The sequence below is a fragment of the Taeniopygia guttata genome, chromosome 3, assembly GCF_048771995.1.
Source record: "Taeniopygia guttata chromosome 3, bTaeGut7.mat, whole genome shotgun sequence".
NCBI classification, from domain to species: domain Eukaryota; kingdom Metazoa; phylum Chordata; class Aves; order Passeriformes; family Estrildidae; genus Taeniopygia; species Taeniopygia guttata.
The window spans coordinates 27,148,707-27,164,473 of NC_133027.1; the positions used below are offsets into that span (position 1 = coordinate 27,148,707).

The 15,767-nt window shown below is 37.0% G+C and overlaps 1 protein-coding gene and 1 long non-coding RNA gene across 19 annotated transcripts in view; both read right to left on the reverse strand.

Annotated features, from left to right (window-relative positions):
• The window catches only part of KHDRBS2 (KH RNA binding domain containing, signal transduction associated 2), a 459,539-nt gene that overhangs the window by 193,442 nt on the left and 250,330 nt on the right, over positions 1 to 15,767 (reverse strand). The window lies entirely within an intron of this gene.
• LOC140683662 (uncharacterized) overlaps positions 854 to 15,767 on the reverse strand; it is a 55,108-nt gene continuing 40,194 nt past the window's right edge. Inside the window, exon 2 of the long non-coding RNA XR_012054907.1 lies at positions 854 to 15,700. This is a non-coding gene — a long non-coding RNA (uncharacterized lncRNA). The remainder of the gene's footprint in view (positions 15,701 to 15,767) is intronic.

Genomic DNA, 15,767 nt, shown 5'->3' on the forward strand with positions numbered 1-15,767 from the left:
GTAGCAAATTGCACACTGAAGGGAGTATGGTTTGAAAAGAAACTGACTATTTTTGTCGCTGGTGATTTTCTGTATTCAAATATTATCATAAGGAACATCCAAATCAGGCTCACGAAAATATTTTACACCTCTGAGTCCCATCCTTGTGAATCCAAAGAACTCTTTTTAAGGCTGAAGTAGATTAGCAAAACCACAGCTGAAAGTTTATTGACTTAAAATCTCTACCAGACTCTTAATCTGTTAATGTATCTAAGAAGTAAAAGATGCTGACTTATCAATGATGCTGATTTCTCAAATGTATCCCTCTTGAAATATAAAAAAATGAAACTCCTCCTGATTTCAGTATTTCTTTACATACTAGTAGCCAGTCAAGAACATAAACCTCAGTGAGGTCTATTGAACACTGAGTTGCCTATTTAACATTAATATTAAAAAGGAACCAAGTCATTTGGGCTAGCAGTATTTATTGCCTTGGTAAAATGTTTGGAGATGTATCAATAAAATGACTAGTAAACTCCTGAGCATCACCTTGAACATCTGGGAACATCTGGGAAGCCCAGAACCTGGGCTCAGATTGATAAAATGGAGGACGGACACTTAGAGCACTTAATTACAACCATGACTGAAAAAATACTAAATTATTAGTATGCAAATAAACATTAAGTGTTGCATCACTGGTGATTAAAAGCTGCCCTTCAGCTTTTAAATTGTAGTCATCTTGCCAACTGAAGAAGGCTGTATCTCAATCTTGATCTTGAGGCAGACTGATGAATATATTTGCAGTCAGCACAGGACTGAAAATCAGATCAGATAGAAAACCTGAAAAAGTCCCTAGCTGAAATTAAACACAACATTCTTCTTTTTGATTTTATAATTTATAGAGTCTAAGGATCAACAAGGTTCCTATATTTCAAGATGTAGTTGCAGAAGCTGAATGCAATTTAAATTTAAGTCCATTTGAATATGCAACACAATTTTCTTCTTTGAAAGAGGCCTTTCTTATCAGTGCCTGCTGGAGCTCCAATGCACAGTTCAGTGGAGTTTTCTAGTTTAGGACTAACTGATTTTGGTGTCAGTGTGAAAGCTAGGTACCTCACATCTGACCATAGGGCAGACATTAAGAGCTCAGTTCAGCAGCTACACAGACATCTCCAGTCATTTTAGACATATGAACACATCCCAACTTTTGCCTCCCAGTTCAGCAAGGCAGGGGTTTCTCCCATGTCTTATATGACATCAAGGATTCTCTGTGGATGTCTTGAAGGCATCAAGACCCCAACAGTGTCTTCAGATGACATTATAACCTGTGTCCAGGCAGCCTGACTGAACCTGAATTGAAAGACTTGCTTGGAGATGAAAAGGTGCAGCTACATTAGTGCTCTGAGCCGGGAGCTGCCTGAAGCACCGATCATCTTCAAGACTTGAGATAGATATTCCTAAAAGTTTTATTCTGGCAGGCTTATAGCTTCAATATTGGCATAACTGAATGGCTCAACAATGACATAACCACTAACATCTACTCACTGTCCACTAAGTTCTCCATTTATCATCCAGGAAAGTTTTGAGCTAGTTGGCATGCCACAAGAATACCTAATACACTCATCTATGAGTGCACCCAAAACCACAGCTGATACCCCTTGTTTCTTTCTAATAGAACACAATACCACATGGAGTACCAAAACTATGTGATCTCTTCCACTGGCATTCTACAGGAAGGATATAGCTTCTCCTTAGTCCTTAGTTTTTTAGCTGCAGAAGGTTTGGGGGTGTAAATCATGATTATCCCCAATGGACTTCATAAATAGATACTTATACCTATTTCCTTATAACAGAGCCAAATTCAAGCATATCATATGAAGTTTCCACAACACTGCAACTGGGATGTTAAACACAGTACTTTAATATGAAAGAAATTGGAAATAATAATTTAAGGTTCTTGATTTCTATTTTCAAAATATAGTTATATTTGATCTTGGTATTTAAATAAATAATATCTCTGTAAAGTTTTTGTGTGTTTACAGATCATCTTCTAGTTCTCTTTTGAAATGATAATTTCATAAAGAGAAATAGTATTTAATATTTTGCTTGTGCTTTAACTTTCAGTGAGAAAGCAAAGGCAAAAACCACTGTATATTTCCATTTCCCAAAACATTCTCTGCTGTTATAAAAGCTAGCACTGATCACAGAAAATGGCATGTAGGAAAGAAAAATATTTTTCTGCGTGACTAATCTGTGTTCTGGATTGTTCAATACCTGGGGCAAAAACACCACCGATGTTTTGATCTGTATATTTTTAGAAGTTACAGTACATGAACAAAAGCTATCCACTGAGCTAAGTGCACTTCCTCCTTTAAAGAGTGGAGAAACTCATGGACTTCAGTGGAATCAAAATTACAGGAACAAATCTGGAAATTGTTTTCATTTTTAGATCTTTTGGATCACTTTGGGAATGTAACTGTAGGTATTAATATGGAAAGTAAAAATCTGTTATACTCTAGTTCTCATTATTTATAAGAAAAATTGTAATATGAAAAATGTAAATAATCATACTGATTTTGTTTACTGTATAAGGAATTCAACTTTCAAGCCAACCTCTGATACAACAAATTATCACTATCCCTGTTATACAGATGCAGAAAACAGAATTTAGAAGTGTTAATGTAATTAGCATGCTCGTCAAAGTGAAAATCTGTGTCAGATTAATGAATAAAACACAGAGTTATTTCGATCACATCACCATGTTCCTAAGTGGTGTGAGTCATTCCTTGCTCCCATCAGCTTTAGAAGCAGACTAGATATTGATGCTATGAGAAAGGCTGTTTTCTAAAGCTTTTACAAATATCTTATCAAAGAGCTTCACCAACTCAAACACTTTAAGATCCATTATTAGAAGTCTACAGCCAACAATAAGAGGTTTATGTCACCTTGGAACATGCAATTTATTGTTGAAAAAGATGTGTTAACATTGCACCAAATATATCTCTATGTTGGTGAGCTTAAGGCTTCGTTCACTACAGCCTACACTTGTACAACTTTCTCACTATCTCATAACAATTGATGAAAGTTCAGACTTACTCTAAGTTTTGAAAGGTTTTAAGATAATCTGATATAGTATTATTTTGCTTTGTCTAAACATTTCCTTATCTGGTTTCACTAACACACAAAAGGCGTAGTCTTCCCAACATTTCATTGCTCGCATATTTGTGATAATGTCACAACAAAAAATTAATAAGGTTGATAAGATGATAAAAAGGATGATAAAATGTATCTTTGTATACTTAGTGATGCCCATCAGTGTGTCTGAGATCTGACAGACCATCTAACAATAATTATTTGAGAGAAAAATTTAACTTCTCTGTGAGAAAACTATGGTTGAACCAAGTATGTCTGGTATTTAAGAATAGGGGTCTTTTTCAATTTTTGTCTTTTTTTAAAATTGTTTCATCCAAGGGGAATGATAGTGAAGAGATCTCTACTAATACTGTGATCACTGTCACTCTTTATTTTATCTTTCATATTAATCTCTCATCATATTAATTCTCTTTCATTACTGGATGTCTATAGTCAGATTGAGACAGCAGCACTAACATCTGAAAGTTGCTTGCCCTAAATATTTATGTATACAGACACCTAAACATTACATTTCAGAGAGAAATAATTAAATTTTATCAAGATATTTAAACATCCCCTCCTCAGATACAGCCTGTGTAGAACATTCAGTTTTTTCTAATGACAGCACTTGTTTTTAGTATTTTTAAAGTCAAGATGATTTCCTAACACTTTGTTTTAATTTTATTAAAATATTATTTCTATTTTGGGTCTTGTTCCTTTCTTTGTATTTTTTTGTGTGTATGTTTTAGACTAACATCTTGTGTACTCGTATGTTTTTCTACCTATAAAACTATCAAGAGGCCTTAGAATGTCTGTCCAACCATTCCTAGTGGATGCTGGCATGAAAGCAAACAAGCAATGGAAAGAAAATAAAGGGAGCATATGATGAAAAACTTCTTCATAATTTACCAAAAGATGAAATAAACGGATACTTTTATTTTGATTTAATCACAGTACATTACAGAAATAATAATAAAAAAAGTTTTTGTGTCCAATTTTCCTTTCAAATTTTCCTTTAAAAAATGTGAAACCTTTGTCCTGAAATTGAGATCCTTCTCTGAAGGCATATTATTGAAAGCTGGTATTTCTGAAGAACTGCTACTAGACACGTATGCATAAAAGTTAGAAAAAGCTTCAAAGGCATTTCTTTATTTACAAAATTAATTTACTACCTGCACTAATATCCATTAATCAATGTCTTAAAGCACAAGAAAAGTATCCGTGAATGTGTATGTTTGAATTATCACAGTGTCCAATTGTGAGGTATTTCTGTAGTGCCTTAAAACCATCCTTATCTTCTTTCTTTAACTGCACCTTATACATTTTATGCAGATTTGATGTCCTCTTGTTTTCACAGATAGGACATCTGAGAACTAATTAAGTCAAATCACCTTGCATAACAAAATGAGATAATTTTATATTAGGCTTCAGAGTATGTTTCTTCCTTGTTCTAAAATGGTGCTTCTGTGAGCTACAAGAGATTTCTAACCACAGAATTTTTTTCTCTAGTCAGGATAGCTTGATTAGTTCCTTACTTGTACTGGCAGTATATTTGTGCCTAACCTATGTGCAGGGGTTGAGGAAATTACCTGTGAAGCAGTTGTAGAAAACTCAGATGTAATAGCAAAACTCATTCCTGGGGGGATAGTAGCCTCGCTATCTCCTCCTGACAGGCATGCTCATTACCCTGGCGTGGAAGGAAGCAGCCTGGTTACTGATTCAGTTCCAGCTCTGCATTTTCCCCTAGAGTTGGCTCAATGGAAGTCAGACAGCTGACAATCTCAGCCAAGGAAAACTGCAGCACAGAAAACTGTAGCATTGCCTCAAGTCATTTGACTGTGCTTGCTGCCTCACAGTATTTCTCTCTCCAAGGTACACCCCACAAACTTCAGCTTCAGACAGGAGTGAAAACCAGATTGAATTTAAATGCACAAATGTAACTTATGATCGTAATTCATGAAACACACAGATACTGCAGTTGGTAAAGACAGTAAGTGGAAAAATCTATAAATAAACTGTCAGGAGTGAGAAACATATTCTCTAATATAAGATGTAAAGAATATGGGAATATTTCTGTGTGCATAATGTAGCCTCATTACATTTCAGTGATGCTTCCTTGTCTATCAAGACCCAGAAGTGACTGCCACTGCTACCACATGATAAGCAGACAAGAAAGCATTTAAGATGAAAAAGATTATTTTAGCAGAATAGTTCTAACCATAAAAACTTTCCAAGTGAGTATGTCTGCACCTTGAATCCTGTGCTCAGTTCCTGGGCCCTCACTTCAAGAAATACATTGAGGGGCTAGAGCATCTCCAGAGAAGAGCAATGAAGCTGGTGAGGATTTTGGAGCACAAGTGTTACGAGGAGTGGCTGAGGGAGCTGGAGCTCTTTAGTCCAGAAAAGAGGAGGCTCAGCAGGGACTTTATTGCCCTGCCTAAAAGGAGGCTGTGGCAAGGTGGGGGGTGGTGTCTTCTCCCACGTAACTGGACTAGAGGAAATAGCCTCAATTTGTGTCAGGGGGAGTTTAGATTGGATATTAGGAGAAGTTTTTCCATAGAAAGAATTTTCAACCACTGGAACAGGCTGCTGACAGAAGTGGCTGTGTCCCATGTAGATGTGGCACTTAGGGACATGGCTTAGTGCTAGACTTGGCCATGCTGGGTAAATGATTGGCCTTGAAGATCTTACAGGTATTTTCCAGTCTAAATAATTCTGATGTAATCTGTGATCAATTAGAAGAGAGTCCAAATCATTTAGTTATGTGAGGAAGGGTGCATTTTTTTGCATAGGAAAACTCAAGAGAATTGCAGGAAGAGCTCTGTATAGAAAGATGAAATTGCAGAGTATCTGGAAAGGAGTCAGGATGGCAGCTGCTAGTCTTTCACACAGAAAATTTTGTCTTTCCTTCAAGAAAAAAAAAAGTTTCAGAAAAGGTTTCAATTGTTTGATTAGAAAAGGTAATCCTAAGAGCATAAAGCTATTTTTCCTGGCTTACTTTTTTCTTTTTTTTTAATCCCTTCAAATGCCCACAATTCATGTTAATATTTTCCTAAGCAAAAGGTAAAGGTGGTGCACAGGAAACAGGTCCTTTTATCAGTCTGTGGTTCTGGCTGACCTAGTGAGGGCTTCTCTGCTCCTTTTGACTTTCCTGAAGCACAGCACTACAGTAAATGCTGATACTAGAATTACATCAAAAGCGAAGTAACAGGGAAACAGCCCATTAGTATCTTTTCTATTGATCATATGTCAGCTTTTTTTATCTATAAGAAATGCTTTTTCTTTCAATTTTAAAATACAAACTAAAAAAAAAAAAAATCAATGTTTTCTCCAATTCTGTAAATGAGTCAAAACAAAAATAGATGAACATTGTAGAAGAATTAGCAATACAAACACAGCAGAATCAAGGAAATTTTAATAGCAGCATCTTTTTGACTGAGGGTTCTAAGAACTAAAGATAACAGCAAAGGAGTTAAACTAAGTTTACTGAATGCAAAAATAGATTACTCAATAAGCATGCAAACAATGGCACTCATGAAGGTAATCCTTCTGTTCTTGTCTTCACACCACCATCCATGCAGGCAAAACTGCATTTTTCTATTCAATGGTGCTGACTATAACTCAGTCTTTCACCTCAATTTTACCTGCGTATTCAAACAAATGATAACTAGGAAGATGAGAAGATATAAAAAAACTGTATGAAAATCTTAGTTATTCCAGTAATTTCTGTATCATTGGGTATACTCTAGACTAGTTTTAGTAGGATTTTGCTTTGGACAAAATTTCTCAAGCATATTTGACTTTCTAATTAACTTTGATAGAGTATAAAATGTGTATTTAAGGGGGCTAAAATTAGGTCCTTATGAGGATGGGGAAAGTTAAAAGCTTCTGCTAAATCATATTGGATTGGAGTTCTAGTAAAATTGTGGCAAATATGTTTTTCAGATTAAGTAAATTTTTTGACTGTAACAGATCTAGTGTTCATACTAGATGAAATGAATGATTGCTAAATTGGTGGGATGCATCACAGTACAGGCATAAAACCAGCACAAGAGGAATCTGATACAAAGAAAATAAACTGCTTTCATGCTGTTTTTTTGGTAGTTTTTTTTCCCCTTCCAAAAAGAAGACAAGTATGTCTTGCAGAAATATTGCTGAAGGGAATAGAAAATGGAAATTTATACTTTTCATAAAAATATAGTTAGGAAATTATTGAGTTTTAAATTTAGGATAAAAGCTTAGCTCTCAGACAACAGCTGATCTATAATGTATAAACAAACCAGCTCACAAGATGCAAAACTATATATACTAAGGGAAAATTCTCTTAGATCTACATGACTGAACTTAGTTCAGACTTGCTGCTTTCCCTCGGCATGCAGAATTCACACTGAGATCAACAGGAGCCAGCAGGAGCACCACAGCTGAGTCAAGGTTTCTTGCGACTCAATTTAGGTTCTTCCAATATTAATAAATTATGAAAATTAGATGCAAAAAAGAGTCTCTGTGGGGTATTTGCACATGTATAGGAATCTGGGGAAAAAATCTGTGGAATGAAAACTTCTAACTTCAGGAATGCAGGCACATATATAGCCTGACTTTTAATTAATTACACATTTTAATGCATTTAAGAATCATGAATTTTATGTAACAACTTAAATTAAAAAATGTGTTTGAATATGAATCTCTGCTGTACATACATGGAACAGAAAGAGATTTAGGGGTTGATGGCTTGGAAACATGGTATGTTACTATGAGTAACATGGAATGTGAATTGAAAGAAGCTGTTCCATAGCAGTTACAGATGGGCATATGCTCACCCTAAATTTAACATTTGGTTCAGCTATCAGAAAATTACAAAAACCTGAACACTGGAAGGTTGGATCTCGAGATTGTCTAGTCCAACAGGTAGTTTCTAAGAACCAGTCTGGTTTCGAATATTGCCAAATATGAAGACCCCTCTCTAAGCAAGCTATTACACTGCTTGACCATCTCCTTAGCGAATGAAACATATTTTATTTAAGAGGAATTGCCTGTTTGTCAGGGTGCACTTACAGCCTTTAGGGGCCCTGACCTGCTCACCTTTAAGCTTCATCCACACATTTGCCCATGGGCCCAGGAGCCCTGTTTCACCTTGGCCTTCTTTCCCAGCCTCAGTGACACCACTGGAGAGCCAGTCTCCAGCTGAGTGACAGCTGTGTTTGTTCAGGACCATTGACCCTCCTGGCCTGGATCCCAACTGCTCAGCTGGATTCCCAGCCTGACCTTAGGTCTGTACTGTCACCATGGACTTGCCCGACAGTCACTGAGCTGTGGCTGACACTGCTGATCCCCACCAGATCATGTTTGATTCCATGGCTTGCCCTCAGATCTGTCTCTGCTACAAACTGACAAGATGATTTGGAGTCTTGACTGAACCTGGGTACCACTCTGAGTCTACGCTGTAGGGACACAGTGGGACTGGGCTCTGGGTGGCAGGGCCCTTGCCCTCCTGGTCATGATATTGGCCTCAATTACTGGCCTCAAGACAGCTCTTGCTGTTCTCTACACTGTATTTCCACTGGCAGCTTGCACCACTTGCCTCTGGTAAAAGTTGATGCCTTTTAACTTCTCTCCCTTAGGTATTTATAAAAATTGATAAGATCTCTCTGAGTCTTGTCTCCAGGCTGAACAGTTCCCATCCACTCAGCCTCTCTTCATACATGTCAGTGCTTCAGCACCTTAATCATGGCCCTTTGCTGGACTCACTCCAGTTTGTTCATTTCTCTTGCACGGGGGAGTCCAGAACTGGCCTGAGGATTCCAGGTGTGTCTCAGCAGTGCTGAGCAGAGGATCGTCTTCCCTGACCCCTTGGCAGTGCTCTGCCTAATGCAGCCCAGGATGCCTTTGGCATTCTTTGCTGTGAGGGCTCACTGTTGGTTCATGGTCCACTTGGTGCTCACCAAGATCCCCAGGTCCTTTTCCCTGAAAAATTTCAGACAGTTGGCAGCAGCTTGTCCTAGTCTAACATGAAATGGGAGCCTGACTAGAAATGTCATCGCAATCCTCTTTGGCAGCAAGTTCTGATTTCAGCTAAGTCACTGCTGAATTCTCCATCAATGATTTGTGTTGTTGGCTCATATGAGGGTGGAAAACCTCATGTAGATTTAGAGAATTGATGTACAGGCACTGTGAACTGGAGGTAAGAGAATACTGCTGGAAGGGGTGGGAAGTCAGGTTTAAAAGTGGGACTTGACACCCAATTTGTTGAAATTTTGACTTTCTGCTCAATTAACAGATTAGTCATCTGCACAAAAGATTAACGAATGCCCAGGTAAGTTGGAAGATCATCAGCAGATACAGCTGTAAGTAGAATATAAAAAATACATGTTGTTTCTTTAGATATCTATACCCTCATATTTAATATATTTACCGTATTTACTATACGGCACATTCAAATACCCAGTCAAGTTTGTGTCAAAGCCATAAATGTCAAACAGAAGACTCCTTCATGTGCTAAAGGAATCTTTCTTGATAAAAGTGTTGAATTAGCTTTCTTCACTAGGGATGCAAAGAACAAAGTACATTTCAATTCAGTCTCTAAAAAAACTACTCTCACTTGTTATCACGTCTACTGAGAAACTGCTCAGCTCAGTGGGCAGCTCATTCAAAGATTTTGGCCTCAAGCAGCTGATTTTCTCCTTATTTTTTGCTTGAAAAAAGAAATAATTATTTAATAGCTGATATTGAACCATCAATTAGTTTTAGCTTATATATATCTGCTTTTCTTAAACACTTAATGATTTTCACATGATATGCACACAGCTAGTAAGCTTCTCTAAGCACATATAAGCTTTAAAAAGAAAAAAAAATCAAAATGCAAACCAGAAGTATACTAAAGACAAGACAAAACCATAAGCAGGAAGCTTTTGTTAAATATGCAATTCATAACTTAGAAAATTCCAAGCTGTCTTAAATGCAATCTCAGTAGTATTTTAGGTCTGAGTTGTGCCTAGACTCAGTTTAATTACAATAAAATTGCACTTCAGCAGTCAGTTTCAGAAACACTATTGACCAAAGAAAAAGCGTAATCTTTCTTTTATGATATGAACCATTTACTAATAAATATAAAGCTATATAAAAGGTAGCAAAGGAGTCATTACAAATATGTGACCACAAAAATATGTGCTCATTAAATGCAAGAGGGAGCAAAATACTGAAATAAAAAATACAGTCTGGGGTCACGTTCTCAATCTCTGAATTTTGTCCTTTTCTCATCCAGCACACTAGATCAATAACTTGAAGCTTTTATTAAATTTTTGATATATAATTATTTTGCAGTAGTTATTTTCAAAATGTGGGCTTTTTCTGCTTTTTAAAAGTTAAGTTAATGTTTGGAACCCAATATATGCATTAGAAATGTATTTATCTACCACATTGTTACCCATGTACAGCTTGTTCTCTCATCAAACTGAGATATCACTACATATTGCTAATCCTTACTTGGAACATAATAGCTTAATAATAGCATTAATTTTCTGTTTAACATATACTACAAAAACCCTAAAAGAAAGGTACTGAGTATTAACAGATGGAAGAAGGAATTAGATGGCTTCTTTGAAGTAATTTTGCATCTAACAAATCTTGCATTTAAGACATGGTTGGAAGATGATAATCAGCATCACTCCTGCAGAATTCTTACAACTTCTAGGTATTACTTGCTCAAGACCCTTGACCAACTTTAAGAAGTAGAAATGCAAAAACAATGTAAACTAACATATGTTCCATCATTGGCCAACTGAAATATCTTCTTTCTCTTTGGCACTAGATACTAGATACACTTAGTAGAAAAGAGACAGCAATTTCTCATTTATATAGTTGACTCATATGGAGTGAAGGAATTTCATGAATTGCAGTTGATAGCTGTGCCACTGATTTGGGCAAATTGGATGCACAGGCTAATTTCCTTATTAACTGACTCAGCCAAATCTAAGGCTCATGAGAGAATATTGATCTAAATACCTCTTGGAAGTGCAAATGAATTTTTGGTGAAGCTACTGACATTAAGATACTGTTATAGTTAGGAGTTTGTCAAACTACATCACTACTTTGTTGGATCAAGGCAGATAGGAATGCTACAATGCTCAAAATAAGCTGGAGCCTTAATTGTTCAAGTATTTGGTTGAAATAATTCATACCCTGTGTCTGATTAGCATATGCAAGGAATGTATGGCAATGATATACTCATTTATTTAGCCAGCTCTGAAGGAAAAATACAATTTACTGTATTTTTCACATAGTCACAATTGCAAGGACTTTAGGACTATGATAAATAAAGACAGAGAAAAAAAATCAGGATACTCTTCCACTACAGATCACTGGCCTGAAATATTTTGACAACAGAATAAGGAACATTTAGATTAAAATAAAGGGAAATAAATTAAATGCTATTATCAAGATTGAGGAAGGCTACTTGAAAATACACAGCCTTATGCTTCAAAATTCAGAAGACATTGATGCAATTAGGGCTGTAGTATTTGTGACAATCATAGCTCTTTGTGTATCTTTGCAGCTTTTCTGTAGATCTTAGGAATGAAACCTGTTACCAGTCAATGCCAAGCTGATCCTGTATAGATCAGGAATAGCCAGTCCTTCACAGACATGGCTATTGTCAGGACCACAAACACGAGTTTGTGGAACAGATTTCCTCCAAAGATTGTCACTCAGTAACAAATAAAAGTGGAAATAGTTGGGGAAAAAGAGTTTGCTATGAACAGCAATGCTGACCTTTTTTTGAGACTTCCCAGAAGAGGCAGTACCAAGGTCCTTATATTGGAGTACCTTTTCAAAACCCTTCAAGAGTCATTACAGAACATTGTGGGCAAAAGCTTATTCATAATAACAGAAAAAAAGTATTGAAAGGAAGGAGGAAACAGCAATGCCATTTTTTCTTGCAGGGTGATTTTTCCTGTAGTTGGATTGTAGACTCTTCCTCAAATCTTTTGATTCCCTCACTGCTTTTTACCTGCTTGATAATTTTCACATATATACAATGACAGTCATGATACAGTATTCTTTTACACACAACATATATTCTAGAGTTTCTTTCTTTATTTCTTATAAGCCTACAGGACTTATGAATAGAAAGATTTGGCAGCACTTACAGTTCAGTAGTCAGTCTATTAATTTTCTAGTATGTAAGCCAGTCCATTGGCATGACTATTTTTTTGAGTAACGACCAGGGCAACCTTCTGTGTCTGCTGTCCATCTCCAGCCCCTCAGGAGGCTATGACCCATCTCTCTAGGCTCTTCTGTATGGAGTACAACCTACCAGAATAATATCAAGGATCTAGGGAGGAGGTCTGTCATATGCCTCCAGATATCTCATTTTAAAGATGCCATGAGTAATTTTTCTGATGGATTTGATGGTTTAATATCACTGCAGGTTTTTTTTTTTTCTTCAAGAGTTTCAAAACTACATTGTGCCATATTTTAAAGTTATGACAACTTAAAAGAAAAAAGAAGCACAGTTAGTTTTCATAGGCAAGGAAGGCATTTGAACTCTCAGAGGCAATTGTATACTAATACTAACCCAGATGCCAATTCAGTTCCCTGATCTTAAATTCTCTTTCCATGTCAGATTTCCTGAGAATGGAAGAGCAACAGCCTCAGATCTCTCTGGCAGAGTCAGGAGATGACTCAGATACTGTACAGTATTTACGTAGAGGCAAAACAGATTTTCTCATTGCTTTGAAAGCTGAGTTCTCTGTTTAGGAGTGTAAGTTCAGTAGATAGTGCCACGGATGCAGAAACTACACCCACTCTGAACGGTAGAAGAACTGTCTTCCAATTAGGCAAAGGTTACTAGTTTATAGAACAGTTTATCCTTGTGTTTTTCTAAGAGTTGGATTTTTTGAAAAATCTCATCTATGACTGCATTAACATAAATTTTCTCAAATACTGCATATCCTATGTAATTCTTCTGATCATTTCTGTCAACCCATCAACCTCCAGTGTGTGATATAGACATCTGAATACCCTCTTAGTGAATAGGGCTGGGGTTTGTACTTCCTAGCATGTCCTTTGATTCCATCCAACTTCCTTTCTTTTTCCATTTATCTCAGATGTGTAGAAAGATGTGTTGCAGCTAAACAAAGCACAGAGTATCCTACCTCTCTGGATACTCTTTGCCAAAATGGTAGGTAACAAAAATGAAAGCTGAAGCTTCTAGAAGCAAACCTCACAAGGGAATCTTTCTTTACATTTCATCAGCCAATGAATTGTCATGCATTTATAATGCAGGATTTTTGCGCATATTTCTATTAAAATTTGCACCCAGTCCTTGTAAAATTGTAATTGTACTTTCATTTTTCTGTCCAGGGCTTTTATGAGCATTTCCAAGTAGAAATACTTCAGTGATGTTTCATATCACTTGAGTAATTCCTCAAGGATCATTTATTATATGTGAACTATAGCAACTAGACATTTATGCAACTTGCATATGACTCAGAGCTTGGAAGTACATTTTCTCCTTGTTACATCCTAAGAAAAATCTGTGAACTTTTAGAATTGCTTTCTCTAAATGTATGTTCTTGTATATTTTACATACAGTACAAGTGAAGTATTTAGACTAATACTAAAAATAGTATAGTAACATAAAATGCTGGCAGAACTCAGTTTTATAAAATGGAATAATTATCCATTAAGAAATTGCTAATATTTTTTAAATTTCAGATAATTTAAAATTGATTCTTCAATCTGCTTCCAGACTGGAGCTGGAAAAAATGAAAAATCCAGGTCAGACTCAGCACAATCTCATGTGGCAGTGGTTCAAAGAGGTCTTGTACATTTGTGAAGATAAAAAGTCAAAACTCACAAATATCTGATGAATATTTTTCAATCCTTACAGGTAGGCAGCAGTAAAAGATGTGATAAATCAATAGAACAAATTGTCAGGCTGGTAATATGGCTTGCACTGTGCTGCTTCTCATTAGATGCAGCAGCAATTGCAGAAAAGCTATTGCAGCATTAAGCAGTGTTAATGAGACATACTACCACAATTAGTCTGCTGACAAGAGTATACAGTCTGAAACTGGGTTACCCTAAAATATTTTCACATGTAAGAGAATTTAGCAAAGACAAATTTCTGATAGCTACCAAACCTTGAAAACTTTCCTAAAATATTTGTTCTAGTCTGATATAAACATCACCTTTGAAATCTGGCTCTGCTTCAGATGAACCTGATCAGTAGTAAGATCCAAAGCCAGTGTTTTATTGATATTTAAGCCAATGCATTTGATAAGGCCCTTGATTATCTCCCCGAAACTCAATGTCAAGTTCAAGTGTTGATTGGACAAAGTGCCAGTTTCTAATATTTTTCTGAAAAAAACAGAATGGAGTTTATTTGGCACATTACTGTTTAGCCAGGTTTGCATCTCACAGTAGTTCCCAGTTTGAAGATTATAATCTATAACCTGGGTACAAATTATATGGGACAGAAAAAAAGGTGATATTTCAGTTTTCTTTTTATATGCAATATGTTTAAAAGTAATTTCAGGAAAATTAATTTAATGAAATTCATAGTGCTTATCTTAGTATACATGCACTTTGAAAACATTTTGATTACAAAATACTTTCCTATTTGTTTCAACTATTTGTGTAGGAATGTTTGGACCCTGATCTCACGGTGTGAGGTTAAAGCCTGATAGAGCTTTTTGTGGTATTTCTCCATGGAGACATTCAGGTGTCTCCATATCTGAAGATTTCTAGCATATTTATGTTTTTCTTTTAAAGACAGAAATCAATGATTGTTCAAGTTTACATTGATTTCTTTTTTCCATTCTGTGTTTTATTTTTTGATAGTCATTGCAGTAACATACCATGCTATACAACATTCTTATTTTGTTTTCCTACTTTTGCTGAAAACATCTGGGCCCAGAGGGCTCCTCCAGTCCTGACTCTCCCTGTTCAGTCCCAAGGGCCACTGGCCCCTGCCCCCAGCAATGCTGAAGCAGAGCTGGACTCCAAGACCCCACAGCCCTGCCCTGCTCCGGCTCCCACTGAGCTGGGCTCATCTGTGGGACCATGTCCTAGCCCTGGGAACTGGGCAGTGCCCAAGAGCTGGGCTGCTCCAATGTGCCCTGGCTTCCCAGCTCCTGGCTGGGGATGGGATGGACCCTGGCTCCCAGGCCACCCCAGGGGAGCATGTGCTGCTGCTGGCCTCTCCCCTGCTCCCTAGGAGAAGGTGCTCTACTGTTCTGCAGCCATTATTAATATGCCACCCTCTTTCTTTCTCTGCAATATTAGTTTTTAAAAACGCAAGAATAACTCCATCTCCTTCATTCAGCTGTTCAAGATGTTCATGCCTACCAATGGAAGTCTTGGTGCACTCCCATGTAACCACACTGGTGCATAAGTGATCAGCTCTGTTACAACCTTCCAGACAGATAAACCCAAACATCTACATCACTGTTAATTTTCACAGGTGGGAAACTCACATCCTCTGCCTCCTCTCCTTTCTTCTCCTGAGCTCACCCAGTCTCACCTACAGATCAGCATCATCCCTCCTTAGCCAAGGGTCTCTGGCTCAAGCTTCCAGCTCTCCTTATGGAGACTGCTCCTGCTGCTCCCTGCTGTCCTGCCCACCATTACTGCCTACTGCTCCTTGTTTATCAGGAGAC